We start from the raw sequence: 16,590 nt of genomic DNA, 5'->3' as shown, positions 1-16,590 counted from the left end.
ACTAAACAAAATACACTCAGGATAGAGTTTATGACTCTGTTCTGTTCACCTGTGTGTATATTCTTTTATTCTCTTTGTTTTTTGTCATTTAATTTTCATTTTTATAGTTACGTTCAATATTAGTTTTTACATTGTCTTCAACTTTATTTTTGTACATATATAAGTTTTTCTTTCTTTACAACTTTGGGATCTCGTTTTCTAACAAACAGACCAAAATCCACACAGGATCCAGTACACTGTTTACTATATATTTCTCTCGGGTCATTGTTGGCATTTTAGTATTTTGTTCTCTCATTCCTCAATCCTTTGCCGGACAGAATAAGATGGAAAAGCTCACCTCAAAAAAGAGAACAAGACACAGTACTGATTGTCAGGGACCTCATCGGTATGGACATAAGTAAGACGTTGGAACTTGAGTTCAGAATAATGATTAGAGAGATAACTAGCTGGGCTTGAAAAAAGCATAGGCAACACTAGAGAATCCCTTCCTAGGGAAACAAAAGAACTAAAATCTAATCAAGTCAAAATCAAAAAGGCTATTAATGAGATGCAATAAAAAATGGAGGCTCTAACCCCTAGGATAAATGAGGCAGAACAGAGAATTAGGCATATAGAAGACAAAATGATGCAGAATAAAGAAGCTGAGGAAAAGAGAGATAAGCAACGACTGGATCATGTGGGGAGAATTCGGGAGATAACTGATACCATAAAGTGAGACAATAATAGAATAATTGGGATCCCAGAAGAAGAGGGGAGAGACAGGGGCAGAAGGGAGGTTGGAGCAAATTGTAGCAGAGAACTTCCCTAATCTGGAAGACGAAACAGGCATCCAAGTCCAAGAGGCACAGATAATCCCCCTCAAAATCAATCAAAATAGGTCAACACCCTAACGTATAATAGTGAAACTTGCAAATCTCAGAGACAAAGAGAAACTCTTGAGAGCAAGCTCAGGCCAAGAGGTCCTTAAGCTACAATGGGAGACACCTAAGACTGGCAGCCAAGATTACTTTAGCTAGCTAGGATGTCCATCAAAACAGAAGGAGAGTTAAACAGCTTCCAGGACAAAAAGAAATGAAAAAAACTTCTGATTACCAAACCAGCCCTACAAGAAATACTAAAAGGGATCCATGAAGCAAAGAGAGAGCCCCAATGTAACACAGACCAGAAAGGAACAGAGACAGTATACAGAAACAGTGACTTTACAGGTAATCCAATGGCACTAAATTCATATCTTCCAATAGTTACTCTGAATGTAAATGGGCTAAATGCCCCAATCAAAAGACCGAGAAGATCAGATTGAATGAAAAAACAAGACCCATCCATATGCCGTCTGAAAGAGACTTATTTCAGACACAAAGACACCTCCAGATTGAAAGTGAGGGGGTGGAAAACCATTTATCATGCTAATGGACATCCAAAGAAAGCTGGGGTGGCAATCCCTATATTAGATTTAAAATCAAAGACTGTAAGAAGAGATGAGGAAGGACACTGCATCATCATTAAAGGGTCCATCCGACAAGAAGATCTAACAATTGTAAATATGTATGCCCTGAACATGGGGGCAGCCAGTTTGTAACAAAATTAAAGAATCACATCGGTAATAATACAAGGATAGTAGGGGACGTTAACACCCCACTCACTGCAATGGACAGATCATCTAAGCAGAAAATCAACAAGGAAACAAAGGTTTTGAATGACACACTGGGCCAGATGGACTTCACAGGTATATTCAAAACATTCTACCCTAAAGCAACAGAATACACATTCTTCGCAAGTGCACATGGAACATTCTCCAGAATTGATCATATACTGGGTCACAAATTGGTAACAAAAGAGGGGATCAGTCTCTGCGTATTTTTGGACCACAATCCTTTGAAATTGGAATTCAATCAGCTGAGGGAATTTGGAAAGAACTCAAATACATGGAGAGTAAAGAGCATCTTGCTAAAGAATGAATGGGACAACCAGGAAATTAAGGAAGAACTTAAATGCTCACGGAAACAAATGAAAATGAAAACACAACTACTGAAGACCTTTGGGATGCACCAAAGGCAGTCCTAAGAGGGAAAGAGATACCACTACATCCTTTCTCAATGAACAAGGAAGGTCTCAAAACACAAACCTAACATTATGCCTAAAGAAGCTGGAGAAAGAACCTCAAATAAAGCCTGAACCAAGCAGGAGAAGAGACATAAGATTAGGGCAGAAATCAAGGAAATAGAAACCAAAGGAACAGTAGAGCAGATCAACAAAACTAGGAGCTGGTTCTTTGGAAGAATTAATAAGATGGAGAAAACCCTGCCCAGACTTATCAAAAAGAAAAGAGAAAGGACCCAAATAACTAAAATCCTGAATGAAAGAGGAGAGATCAAAACTAACACCAAAAGATACAAACAATTATAAGAACGTATTAAGAGAAACTAAATGCCAACAAATTAGGCAATCTGGAAGAAATGGATGCATTCCTAGAGACGTCTAAACTACCAAAACTGAACTAGGAAGACATAAAGAACCTGAAGAGACCCATAACCAGCAAGGAAACTGAAGCAGTCAGTAATCAAAGATCTCCCAACAAACAAGAGCCCAGGGCCAGACGCCTTCCCAGGGGAATGCTACCAAACATTTACAGCAGAATTAATACCCATTCCTCTAAAGTGGTGTCAAAAAACAGGAATGGAAGGAAAACTTCCAAACTCCTTCTATGAGGACAGCATTACCTCAATCCTAAAACCAGACAAAGACCTCCCACTAAAAAGGAGAATTATAGACCAATACACCTGATGAACATGGATGCAAAAATTCTCACCAAAATGCTAGCCAATAGGAACCAAGAGTCCATTAAAAGGATTATTCACCACGACAAAGTGGACCTTATTCCTGGACTGCAAGGATGGTTCAACCTGAGCAAATCAATCAGTGGGATACACAACATTTAATAAAAGAAAGGACAAGAAACATAGGATCCTGTCAATAGATGCAGAAAAAGCACTGGACAAGTACAACATCCTTTCTTGATTAAAACTCTTCACAGTGTAGTGATAGATGGCACATGCCTCAATATCATAAAAGCCATCTATGAAAAGCCCATTCATTCTCAATGGGGAAACACTGACAGCTTTTCCCCTAAGGACAGGAACATGACAGGGATGTCCACTATCACCACAGCTGTTCAACATAGTCCTAGCCTCAGCAGTCAGATAACAAAAAGAAATAAAAGGCATCTGAATCAGCAAAGAGGAGAGCAAACTCTCACTCTCTGCAGATGACACGATACTCTATATGGAAAACCCAAAAGACCACACCCCAAAACTGCTAGACACATACAGGAATTCAGCAATGTGGCAGGATATAAAATCAATGCACAGAAATCAGTTGCATTTCTATACACAAACAATGCCAAAGAAGAAAGAGTAATTAAGGAGTCGATCCCGTATACAACTGAACTTACAATCAGAAGACACCAAGGAATAAACCTAACCAAAGAAACAAAGGACCGGTCCTCTGAAAACTACAGAACACTCATGAAAGAAATTGAGAAAGACACAAAGAAATGGAAAAACGTTCCATGATCATAGACTGGAAGAACAAATATTAGTAAAATATCTATGCTACCTAGAGCAAATTCTACCTTCAATGCAATCCCTATCAAATACGATCTGCCTTTTTCAGAGAGCTGGAAGAAATAATCTTAAAATTTGTACAGAACAAGAAAGGACCCCAAAGAGCCAAAGGAATGTTGAAAAAGAAAACCAAAGCTGGTGGCATCACAATTCAAGACTTCAAGCTCTATCACAAAGCTGTAGTCATCAAGACAGTATGGTACTGGCATAAAAACTGACCCACAGATCAATGGGACAGAATGCGAGCCCAGAAATGGACCCTCAAGTCTATGGTCAACTAATTTTTGACAAAGAAGGAAAGCATATCCAATGGGTAAAAAACAGTCTCTTCAACAAATGGTGTTGGGAAAATTGGACAGCCACATGTAGAAGAATAAAAGTGGACCATTTCCTTACACCATACTCAAAATGGATGAAAGACCTAAATGTAAGAGAGGAAACCAACAAAGTCCTAGAGAAGGACACAGGCCATGACATCTATGACCTCGGACAGAACAACTTCTTGCTAGATACGTCCCCAAAGGCAAAAAAGAAATATTGGGATTTCATCAAGACAAAAAGCCCTTGCACAACAAAGGAAACAGTCGACAAAACTAAAAGACAATGGAGAGAATGGGTGAAGATATGGTAAATGACATTACAAATAAAGGGCTAGTGTCCAAGATCTGTAAAGATCTTATCAAACTCAACACCCAAAGAACAAATAATCCAGTCAAGAAATAGGCAGAAGATATGAATAGACATCTCTCCAAAGAAGACATCCAAATGGCCAACAGACACATTTAAAGATGCTCCACATCACTTGGCATCAGGGAAATACAAATCAAAAGCGCAATGAGATACCACCTCACACCAGTCAGAATGGCTAAAATTACTAAGCCAGGACGTGACAGATGTTGGCGAGGATGTGAAGTAAGGGGAACTGCTTACACTGTTGGTGGGAATGCAAGCTGCTGCAGCCACACTGGAAAACAGTATCGAGGTTCCCCATGAAGTTGCAAAGAGAGCTACTCTACTACCCAGCAATTGCACTACTGGGTATTTACCCAAAAGATGCAAATGTAGTGATCTGAAGGGGCACCTGCACCCCAATGTTCATAGCAGCAATGTCCACAATAGCCAAACTATGAAAAGAGCCCAGAGACCCATGGAGAAATGAATGGATAAGATATGGTATATATACACAATGGAATATTCCACAGCCATCAAACAAATAAAATCCTGTCATTTGCAGTAATGTGGATGTTTAGAGGGTATTATGCTGAGCAAAATAAGTTAATCAGAAAAAGATAGGGTGCCCGGGTGGCTGAGTTAGTTAAGCGACTGCCTTTGGCTCAGGTCATGATCCTGCAGTCCCAGGATCGAGTCCCACATGGGGCTCCCTGTTCAGTGGGGAGTCTGCTTCTCCCTCTGACCCTCTCCCCTCTCATGCTCTCTCTCTCTCATTCTCTGTCTCAAATAAAATAAATAAAATCTTTAAAAAAATGAAAAAGACAATGATTATATCATCTCACTAGTATAAGGAATTTAAGAAACAAAACAGAGGATCATAGGGAAAAAGAGGGAGAAATAAACCAACGCGAAATCAGAGAGGTAGACAAACATAAGGACGCTTTAATCATAGAAAGGAGACTGAGGGCTGCTGAAGGGGAGGAGGGTGGAGGATGGGGTGTCTGGGTGCCGGGCGTTAAGGAGGGCACATGATGTATGGAGCACTGTGTGTTCTATACTGATATCACTGACCTCTACCTCTGAAACCAATACTACATTATATGTTGAATAACTGAATTTACATTAATACAAACCTAAAAAAGAAAAAAGAAAAAAAGAAAATGTATTCCTTACTATGACTAATGGCTTGAAAAATGTGTGGCAGTTGTTGATTTGTTTTTTTGTTTTGTTTTGTTTCTTTGCCCATAGCCTCTCGTGGTTCATCTTCCCCTCTGAGTCCCCCCTTTCATTTTTTCCTTCTTCTCCTAATGTCCTCCATGCTATTCCTTATGTTCCACAAATAAGTGAAATCATCGGATAACTGTCTTTCTCTGCTTGACTTATTTCACTTAGCATAATCCCCTCCAGTTCCATCCACATCGATACAAATGTATTCATCCTTTCTGATGGCTGAGTAATATTCCACTGTATTTATGGACCACATCTTCTTTATCCCTTTGTCTGTTGAAGAGTATCTCGGCTCCTTCCTCAGTTTGGCTAGTGTGGACATTGCCGCTATGAACATTGGGGTGCATGTGCCCCTTCTTTTCACTACATCTGTGTCTTTGGGGTAAATACCCAGTAGTGCAATTGCTGGGTCATAGGGTAGCTCTATTTGTAACTTTTTAAGGAACCTGCATACTGTTTTCCAAATTGGCTGCACCAATTTCATTCCCACCACCAGTGTAAGAGGGTTCCCATTTCTCCACAACTTCTCCAACATCTGTTGTTTCCTGCCTTGTTAATTTATGCCCTTCTAACTGTAAGGTGGTATCTTAATGGGGTTTTGATTTGAATTTCCCTGATGGCTTTTCTTTTTCAAATTTTGAAAGATGACAAATAGCCTTCAGGGGCGCCTGGGTGACTTAAGCATCCGACTCTTGATTTTGGTTCAAGTTGATCTCAGGGTCATGAGATCAAGCCCTGTGTTAGGGTCCATGCTCCATAGAGAGTCTTACCTGATATTTGCTCTCTCCCTCTCAGTTTATCCTTCTCCTCTCACTCTCTCCCTCTCAAAAATAAATAAATGTATCTTTCAAAAAAGAAAAGAAAGATTACAAATAGACTTTCTGGATATTTCTAGACACTTATCTGATTTTTTTCTGTAGGTTGACTTGTGAGCCATGGATCCCTTTTCGTTTTCTGACACAGGATAGAGGTTCTCGCTGATTGAATTGGATCCCCCTAAATCCCTAAGTTGAATGCATCTTCAGTAGAGAAAAATGCTCACTCCATGGGCTACATAAGCTCCACCCAAGCCACCCTACGAGATTTGGGGCAGCAGAGCCAACGGCCCAATGGAAGGGACCAAATCCCATCCCTCTGCCCTCTCTCACCTTCCTGGGGTACTTATGCGGGGCTGTCACTGACTTCACATGCTGCTGTAGCTCCTCCATGAGCTGGTCCCTGACATGGGAGACGAATTCCACTGTCAGGACAATAAATGCCTTCAACACCAGCAGCGCAAAACCAGAGTGGAGGCTCAGGATCAGTGGCAATCAAATGTGTAGTGTAAATCATGAACAGACATTTTTCCAAAGAAGACTTCCAAATGGCCAACAGACACATGAGAAAGTGCTCAACATCGCTCCGCATCAGGGAAATCCAAATCAAAACCTTGATGAGATACCACCTCACACCAGTCAGAATGGCTAAAATTATCAAGTCAGGAAATGACAGATGTTGGCGGGGATGCGGAGAAAGGGGAACCATCCTACACTGTTGGTGGGAATGCAAGCTGGTGCAACGACTCTGGAAAACAGTATGGAGGATCCACAAAGAGTTGAAAATAGAGCTACCATACAATCCAGCCATTGCACTACTGGGTATTTACCCCAAAGGTACAAATGTATTGATCCGAAGGGGTATGTGCACCCCGATGTTTATAGCAGCAATGTCCACAATAGCCAAAGTGTGGAAAGAGCCAAGATGTCCATCGACAGATGAATGGATAAAGAAGAGGTGGTATATATACACAATGGAATATTATGCAGCCATCCAAAGGAATGAGATCTTGTCATTTGCAACAACGTGGAAGGAACAGGGGGTGTTATGCTGAGTGACATAAGTCATTCAGAGAAAGACACGTATCATATGAATCACTGATATGAGGAATTTATAATCTCAGGAAAGAAATTGAGTTTTGCTGGAGTGGTGGGGGGTGGGAGGGATGGGGTGGCTGGGTGATAGACATTGGGGAGTGTATGTGCTATGGTGAGCACTGTGAATTGTGCAAGACTGTTGAATCACAGATCTGTACTTCTGAAACAATTAATGCAACATATGTTAAGAAAAAAGAAAAAGGAGAAGATAGCAGGATGGGAAGAATGAAGGGGAGTAAGTCAGAAGGGGAGACGAACCATGAGAGACGACGGACTCAGAAAAACAAACTGAGGGTTCTAGAGGGGAGGGGGTGGGGGGATGGGTTAGCCTGGTGATGAGTATTAAAGAGGGCACATTCTGCGTGGAGCACTGGGTGTTATACACAAACAATGAATCATGGAACACTACATGCAAAACTAATGATGTAATGTATGGTGATTAACATAACAATACAAAATTTAAAAAAAAGATGAAAACAAGGAGGGAGACAAACCTTAAGAGACTCTTAACCATAGGAAACAAACTGAAGGACGCGGGAGGGGAGGTGGGTGAGGGGGATGGGGTAACTGGGTGATGGGTATTAAGGAGGGCACATGATGGGATGAGCACTGGGTGTTATATGCAACTGAAGAATCACTGAACTCTACCTCTGAAACTAATGATGGCTAATCCTTAGTTTAATTGATGGCTATTCCTTTGGCTAACTGAATTAAAATAAAAAAATAATTTAAAATAATTAAAAAAAGAATACTCAGAGAAAATGCTTCCTTTGGTTATTGATGGTAAAACAGATGTAACCCATCAATGAGGAAAAGCTTCAATTATAAGAGATGTCATATTAAGAATAACGTCATAAAGGGGCACCTGGGTGTCTCAGTGGGTTAAGCAGCTGCCTTCGGCTCAGGTCATTTCTCAGGGTCCTGGGATCAAGCCCTGTATCGGGCTACCTGCTCAGCAGGGACTCATCTTCACACTCTGCCTCGCCCCTTCCATTCATGATCTCCCTTCCTCTCACAAATTATTAAATAGAAACTTAAAAACAAAGAATTGTGTCATAAGAAATGAGGATACTTCTATAGATTTTTCTTATCATGGAGAAAAAAGTGATATGTTTAGTTTCTTAAATTAATAAATTATAAAAAGATACTGTCATAACATTGCTCATATCCATACCCTGAATGTAAACTAAGTAGAATTTAAATAAAAAATTGAAAAGAAAAAATAATTGCTCATATCCAGATATATGATAATGAAACAACTGTAGCATATTTGTAAAAGAATAGAAGACATTATTTCTTCCCCCAAAACGATTATGTCACTTGCATCTTGCTCAGCAAATAGCCTTAATTTAACAGGCAAATCTCTGCATTTATGAGTTCAAAAATGCAAACCTTCAAAATTTCATACTTTTTCCACATTCAGTGAACTTATGAGATATTCTCAAGTTTTAGACATAAATATAAAATATCAAATGAAGAGACACAGTATAATGAAATTAAATCATACTGATACAAGGAGATTACACTTTTTATGTAACTTGTCAAGGTGGGATGATATTTTCAAATGGGCGGGAAAAGTTTCTAAAAACCTAAACAACAAATCTTGAAATTATACAAAGCTGCATGCTCAACAAAAGGTCTGTTTTCTTTCTGAGAAATGATGGAAAGGATCCTTGAAAGTACATGTGAGGAATGTAAAACTCAAGAAGATACAGGAATATAATATCTGAAATAGAAATAAGCAACAAAGGAAAATAAAAGAAAAAAGTTGGAAGTGCATGAATCAGTGGATGTAAGCATCTATTTGAACATCTTAAAAAAATACCATCATGCTTTTTCTTCAAACAGTGATTCACAAATTTCGCTTAGTTACTATAATCTTCCATATATTTAGAAGTGGTCTTGATACTTTGAACAGAAGTCACAGTGGGATCCTGTGAATGAGCTTTAGTAAACTGCAACCAATTTAAAACTATTGAAGATTGTTACGGGTTCATGAGAAATTAGAAAACATGGCAAATCTCAGTTGAAAAGAGATAAGCTGGGGCGCCTGGGTGACTCAGTCACTTAAGCGTCTGTTTCAGGTCTTGATCTCAGGGTCCCGAGATCGAGTCCCATGCCGGGCTCCCTGCTCAGTGTTGAGTCACCTTCTCCTTCTGCCGTCCCCCGCCCCACCCCCATGGGGCTGGCATAAAATCTTAAAAAAAAAAAAAACAGGAAGAAGTAGTAGAAGAAGAAGAAAGAAAGGAAAGGAGATAAGGTAAAGACTACATTTGAAAGGTATTATGGATGTGTTTCCTTCCAATGAAGAAAGGAAAGATAATTATAACAAATCATGTTTCAGGTGTAAATTGAACAGTAAACTAATGGAAGTTTTAGGACATCAAGTACCGGTCAAGTTTTCAGTCATTTCCAACTACTGTAACATTGTCGGGAAAAATAACGATTGAAAATTAATAAAAGCATGTTTAAGTGGAGGACACTCTGTGCTTTTACCTGGGGCTCTGGCTCCAGCAGAACTCAGAAAGTGGGATCTCAGCTCCTCCTTCTAGAAGGTTCTGACAGCAGCTCCTGGATTCGTGTCCCAACTGAATACAGCTCCCATTTCTCTGAATTGGAGTCAGGATTTCTCCCTAGAAACAAGCCTGCATCTGTAACAAACCAACCACAGTATCTCTAATGTGACGTCGCAGGACCCCTCAATTCACGGATCCCTGAGTAAAACAGGTCTTGTTCAAATACCCTCAGGGAAAAGGAGGAATGAACCAGGGGAACAGCCCCCCAAATGCAAGCGACTGTAAGGCTCACCTACCAGCATGTCCTGGGGAAGCCGCCCAGAACCCCCTCCTCAGCACTCACCCAACAAAGCAGCTTTGCTCAGTCGCACCTCAGGAGGCACCAAGTGGCTGCAAAGCCCCCCGGGTCTCCCACAGGGCGGCAGCAGAACCTACTGGAACCGCAGCTCTGGCTCTCTATCCTGGGGCAGTCACAGTGGGGCTGGATCCTTGGGCTGCTACAGAAGTCCTTCCTGCTCTGAGATACCCGGGGTCAGCACAGGCAGAGACACCTCCCCCTCCTGGTTGGAGGTGCGCAGGTGCTCTCTGCTGGCCACCCTCGGAATCCGTACAATGCTCAAAGCCATTGCCCCTCAGCTGGAGGGACAGAGCATGCTCAGGTCCAGCCAAGCCCTCTCTCTCCATGACAGATCCTGAGGCTTGGCCCCACCACCCCATGCAAAAGGAGGTGTGTCCATCTTCCCAAGTGAAATGGCCTCTACAAAGCTCAGCCCTAGGGAGGTTGGAGCTTTGGTCTCAGGAAAATCTGATCGCCTGCTTTCCCACCTTCTGTGGTCCCAACATTTGGATCACCTATATCGACCTCCTCGACCCTGGTCCATAGTCCACCTCCAACACCTAGACCAGCAACCTCTTTTCATCCTTGAAATTCCTCTTGGTCTCTGCTTCTCTCTACCCCATCTCTTTCTTTGTTCCTCTCACTTTCTAGGACTTGCCCAATCCCCGCACCACTCATTCAGTGTCTCTCTCCCTGACAGTCTCTTTCCCTATCTGTCCCCAGGTCCTCAGGCCTTCTGCTCTGAGCAGCCCTGTCCAAGACCACAGGGAACTACCTCTCCTGTCTCCCCCTCTCTGCTGCCATCATTTGGCCCAGGCCCTGCTCACAGGGCATGAGAATCTCATTTACAAAGGATGCTCAGGCTAACTTTGACTGCAGTAGTGCAGTTACCAGCCACTCCTGGACAGAAAAACCTGGACACCTTAGTGGCCCAGCCATGACCCCAAAGCTACTGGAGAATGGTTGCTTCCACAACCTGGGAAGAAGGAGGGCTTTGCAAGATCCAGGAGCTCTTGTGCAGAATGGATTGGAGTAAATGACCTAAAGAGCAACAGGAGCATACACCCAACTCCTCCTGTGTGGTGAGGGAGGAATGGGTCTCCTGTCATTGGCCTCTGACCTGTCCATCCCTCAACAAGGTAACTGTGGGAGGATTATGGGCATCATGGGTCTTAACAAGAAAACTGCCACCATCAGTCACCCCTCAGAGCCCACCTGCTGTTGGGGGGCATATAGTAAGGTGAAACCAGTGCACAAAATCTGGATTAATGCAGGGCCTCCTCACCGGTCTCCCAGGGCCACTAGGGATGCTTCATTCATTCCTCACCATCACAACAGACCGCTGCCTGGGGACAGAAACCTGTCCTGCTGATTGACACAACCCCTTAGCCTAGCAAGTGCCATATTCTCAAGAGTATCTATCACCTGAGTTAATACAACAATGAACAGACCTAAATACAAGATGTCTACACCTCCCCAGAAGGATTTCTTACGCCCCTTGCAGGAAAGATACCACAACAGGGAATCTTGCTACTATCCTCCATCACCACCATTGCTGCCAGTTTGTTCTCTGTGTGTACAGGCTTCACACTGTGCACTCGAACGGGAGTGAGTGTAGGTCCTCCTGAAGGCAGACGCTGACACAGAGACAGAACTGTGAAAGGTTTATTTGGGGGATACCAGGAGAGACAGAGCACAGGGGACGGGATGGGCAGGGACAGCATTCAGTACATAAGGCTGATCTGACAATTTTCTAAATATATACACACACAGCCTGGTTGTAATTGCTCAGGGAGGTCTTCAAGTTACAAATGTAATGTCCTGTAAGGCAAATAGATTTGGGTTAGTACACTGTGACCTTATGATTTCCTAAATGCATTTGGTTGCTATACTCTATCTGAGGCCTTGAATTAACACCTGAGTGTGTGGCTGCCTCCATGAGTCTATATGTAATAGAAAACAATTGTCTTCACCTCTCAGATATAAATCTCTGAATGTATTTGTTCTTGTAATGATTTTTTACTTCATTCTTAGCTAGAACCTAAAATTTAATAGAAAATAAAATGGGTCTTTGCCTTATTTTTTGAAATGAGGATTAGCAACCTCTGGCGTAAGGTGTTATACTCTCAGTGTAATGGTGTGGACTGAAATGAACATCTTTTCATGCTCATCTGCATGGAGCTATTTTCATTTAAACAGTGACAAGGGGGAGTGGCAAACAGCCCAGATATTTTACATATTCTTTTTCTTTTTTTCTGACAGAGTGACAGAGACAGAGAAAGATCAAAGTTGTGTGCAAACGGGGAGGGCGGGGGGAGAAACTCCTAAGTAGGCTCCACACTCAACGCCGAGCCTGACGTGGAGCTCGATCTCAGAACCTTGAGATCATGACCTGAGCAGAAATCAAGAGTCCGATGCTTAACCCACTGAGCCATCCAGGGGCCCCTGCAGATTCTTTCTGTACTTCAATTCCTATTCTTCTAATGACCTCAGAAACCAATATGCTCCCCTTTCACAGATAACAAAGCTGAGGCTCTAAGTAGGCCCCACTGAGAGCTGGCATTCGGGCTGAGAAATCAGGAACACAGGTAAATCCGCAGGATCCTGTGATGACGTTCAGGGAGATACAAAGTGCAGGCAGAGTGCTGACTCAGAGGCAGAGGCGTAGTGACAGGGATCCAGCTAGGGTGGATCCTGGTCAATCCTGAATTCCCCACGAAGAGTCTGGCTCAGGCTGAAGGCCAAGGCAGCCACTCTGCTGATCTCGGTCCCGTCTTCACTTTTTCTCACCAGGGCCCACAAACTCAGGCAGACAAGAATCCCCAAAGGAACCAAGTTAAATTTCCCAAATCTCCACCACATTCTCTCATCCAGTTCAGAACTTTCAGAAATCCAGTGGAAACAACAATCTTTAGAGAGTATGAATGAACAGCTTTATGGCAACAGTGACGTTCTGGTACAAATAACTGCATTATCCACACCGTGTGACGGACAGAAGCAGCAACTCGGTGTGGAACTCACGGTGTCCTCTCACTCACGGCTCAAGCTGCTGGCCTGCTAGGAACAGCCCTCGCTCTACCCGAGAGAGGCCTATCCACTCCCCTGAGCACCTCCATCCTTCTCATCCACAACCTCCTGTTTTTAGTGACTCATGGCTCCCTCTCTTGTCCTTCAGATCCATCGCTGGTGCTTCCCTTTTACGGAACACAACATCTATGTCATTTAACGAATGTGTCCGTCCCTGCTCTCAGACACGTTTAATTCCTAACGTTAAGAGTAGTCTTCATCCCTCCCGGAGCACGGAATATCGTCTGTATAGTGTGTGCATGTGCATACCCAATGTGCCCAGCATTCGGAGAAGAGCTGCTCTCCTTCACCACAAAGGGACCTGCCAACCACCTCAGTATGAGTGAAAGAAAAAGTGCATGAAATGTATCTCCTGAGCAACCTGAAGAAAGTTATCATGTCCTTAGCAACATTCACTCACCCATAACATGAGAGGCCTGCATGCAGGACTGCTATTCCTTACGGAGGATGCCCCAGCATCTGTATCTGACCCACGTCAGAGAAAAGACAGAAGACCAACCCATTGGAAGTGACTCAGCAACTTTCCAACAACCATCTACACCGGCCCCAGCATCTGCCACTATTTCTCATTCTTACCTCCCTTACCGGACAAGAGGGTTTCCCACAAGTATCCACTGACTGCCGAGGACAAGGGACAGACCCCTACCCTAATGATTAATCAAGGGACAATAGCCTTGCTTCAGGTGTTTATATATCTAAGGAGATGACAGCTCAAACTCAACACACTGCAAACGAAGTGTGAGGTGTGTAACATCCCTCCGAGAACAACAAATGTGGACTCTGGATGTGCACGATTGTAAGAAATATATGTCTGCCACTGTGCAATAAAGACACTTCCTTCGCAACAATGGCACCTCCCCCACTGCTCAGTGCATGGAAATAGCCAAGCACAACACATGAATGTCCTGAGAAACTTCAGGATGTTAAAACGTGCCCAGCCAGGATTCCCCTTGTAATATCAAGGCTTCAGCAAAACTCTGTATTTTTTCCACCGACACAACCCTAAGGTGATGATCTGGAAACACAAGCCTGTAGGCTCTGAATGAAGACTTAGCATTTTGAAAGGTAAATGACACCACACACAGGTCCCAGGACAAACCCAACAGATACAAGGTCAGGACAGGGTGCTGCCCAGACAGGAACAGGATTCCAGAAATGATAACAACTAAAAACAGCCACACTATTTACCTGGTCCTTCTGGGGGAACTTCTTGGGCGGGGTGCCGCTGTTGTCCCCTTGAGCGCCACAGGTTTCTGAATATGACTGAAGCCCTAAAGGGATGGAGTTGGATTTAGACTGCCTTGACCATGCAGGATGTAAGCCAACCCTCTACACCTGCCCCACCCTATTCCATTCTCTCCCACTCCCACGTCTCATCCAGATGCAGAGAGTTTCTCACAGGTCTCCTCTCACCCCTGTGGACAAAGGAGAGCCCAGTCCCTCACCCCTGAGGATGTGACCACTCCACCCAGGGACAGATGTTTTCATAACTAATCAATAACACTGGACAACGGGGGCCTCCACAAGGAAGAGTGATGGGAAGGTTGCACTCCATCCCAGAGCCCAAAACATTGTGTCTGTGCTATGCACCTGGGCAATGCTTTCATGTTTGTCTTTTGCAAAATGTCACTTTTCGTCTCCATGGCAGACAGCTGCTGCCCAGTTCTGTAGGGTGAAACAAGACAGTCCATGAAATGGACGTCCACAGAAAGCTGAGGAATGTTATTCTGTCCTCACTCAGGTCTATCCTTGCATTGCAAAGCCTTGTGGTACCTCCTCTACATCTTCTCCACTGACAGAAGTACTTAAACTAGGAATATACATTACAACTCATGTCATCAAATTCAGATCATCTTACCATGTGGTGGAGGAACGAGCTGTGGGTGAGGCCCCCTGTCCACCCATGTGGAGGAGGCTGAGGTAACCCATAGCCAGTGAAGCCTGGTAAAAACCGCCCCGTGGGGTAGGGCATATGGGGGGGCCTTGGAGCACGAGGAAACCCTCTCACATCTGTACAGACCTGCAGAACAGAGGACAAAATATTCGGCTAAGACAGCCAAAAGTTGCAACACCAAGTGATGAAACCCAAAGAGCAAGCTCTCAGCATCTGGCTCCTTCTCCAATACCACGTTCCAGAAGAGCCACATTATGCTAGAAAACTTTATCCCTCTCAGTTGGTACCAAGTATAATAAGGCAGGGAGCAGAGGAATAGATATTACAGGAATAACCTACTGTCACCAAACATCACTACCCCTGTCTGCCAACGTTCACTACCAAGAAGTAGTGTCTTAAAAGGTGAAACGGGATCATTGGATACGAGTAAAGCAGCATACTCCAGACAAGTAGGCATCGACATCCTGGGCAACACTTCATCGTTCCTCTTCAACCACCGTAGATTTGGGTTTGTTAAGAAGGGACAGAGAGTGATGAAACTGAATGTCCTTGCTCAACGAGGAATCCGAGGCACCCGAGGTGAATTCTTTGCCTGCCAAGCCCCTGACTGTCCCCACCTGCCTCACTTCCTGACAAAGCGGTCTTCTACTCTCTGCAGTTTCTGTCCAAGGCCACAAAGACCATGGAGTTATTAGGGGCCTGCAGTCTGACAGGGGTCTTGAAAAGGGTTTTCTGAGAGGAACATGATACCAATAGCCCTTATTTACGTGCAGCAGCTGTGTTTATCTTAAAACACACTCTTCGGAAATTTCCGCACACTGAGTTCCAGAGCAATTTCGTCCAGTGGGAAATTAAGATGGGAAGGCTAAATAAGAGAATTCACAAAAATGTATATGCTTTCTGATGTACAACTCCAGATCATGTGATGAAAGAAGAAACTAGTTCTCACAGTGACATAGGACCAAAAGGACCTGCTCCTAGAAGCCCAACGGAAAGGCTTGTAAGGCACTGGTCACGCAGCTAATCACTGACATCCCCCCTTCAGAACGTGTGTGCCAGTCCACCCAACATCTTTGAAAATTCAGAAACAGTTGTAGAAAGGGTAACAAGTAGAGGGATTCTGTACAGCATGTTTACCAGCAGAAGTAAAACATGGATGACTTATGAAACTTGCCCTATCTAAGAACATTCCAAACTGCAAAACAAACACTATAAAATGGAGAAGAGGTTCCCCTAGTTTCCAGTTGTGAGGATTACCACAGACCTTGTCACAGGTTAATCATCTAACCCCAACATGAACACTACACCAATCGCACCTACTGAC

The sequence above is a fragment of the Zalophus californianus genome, chromosome 10 (genome assembly GCF_009762305.2).
Source record: "Zalophus californianus isolate mZalCal1 chromosome 10, mZalCal1.pri.v2, whole genome shotgun sequence".
Taxonomy (NCBI): domain Eukaryota; kingdom Metazoa; phylum Chordata; class Mammalia; order Carnivora; family Otariidae; genus Zalophus; species Zalophus californianus.
This window is presented reverse-complemented; position numbering follows the sequence as displayed.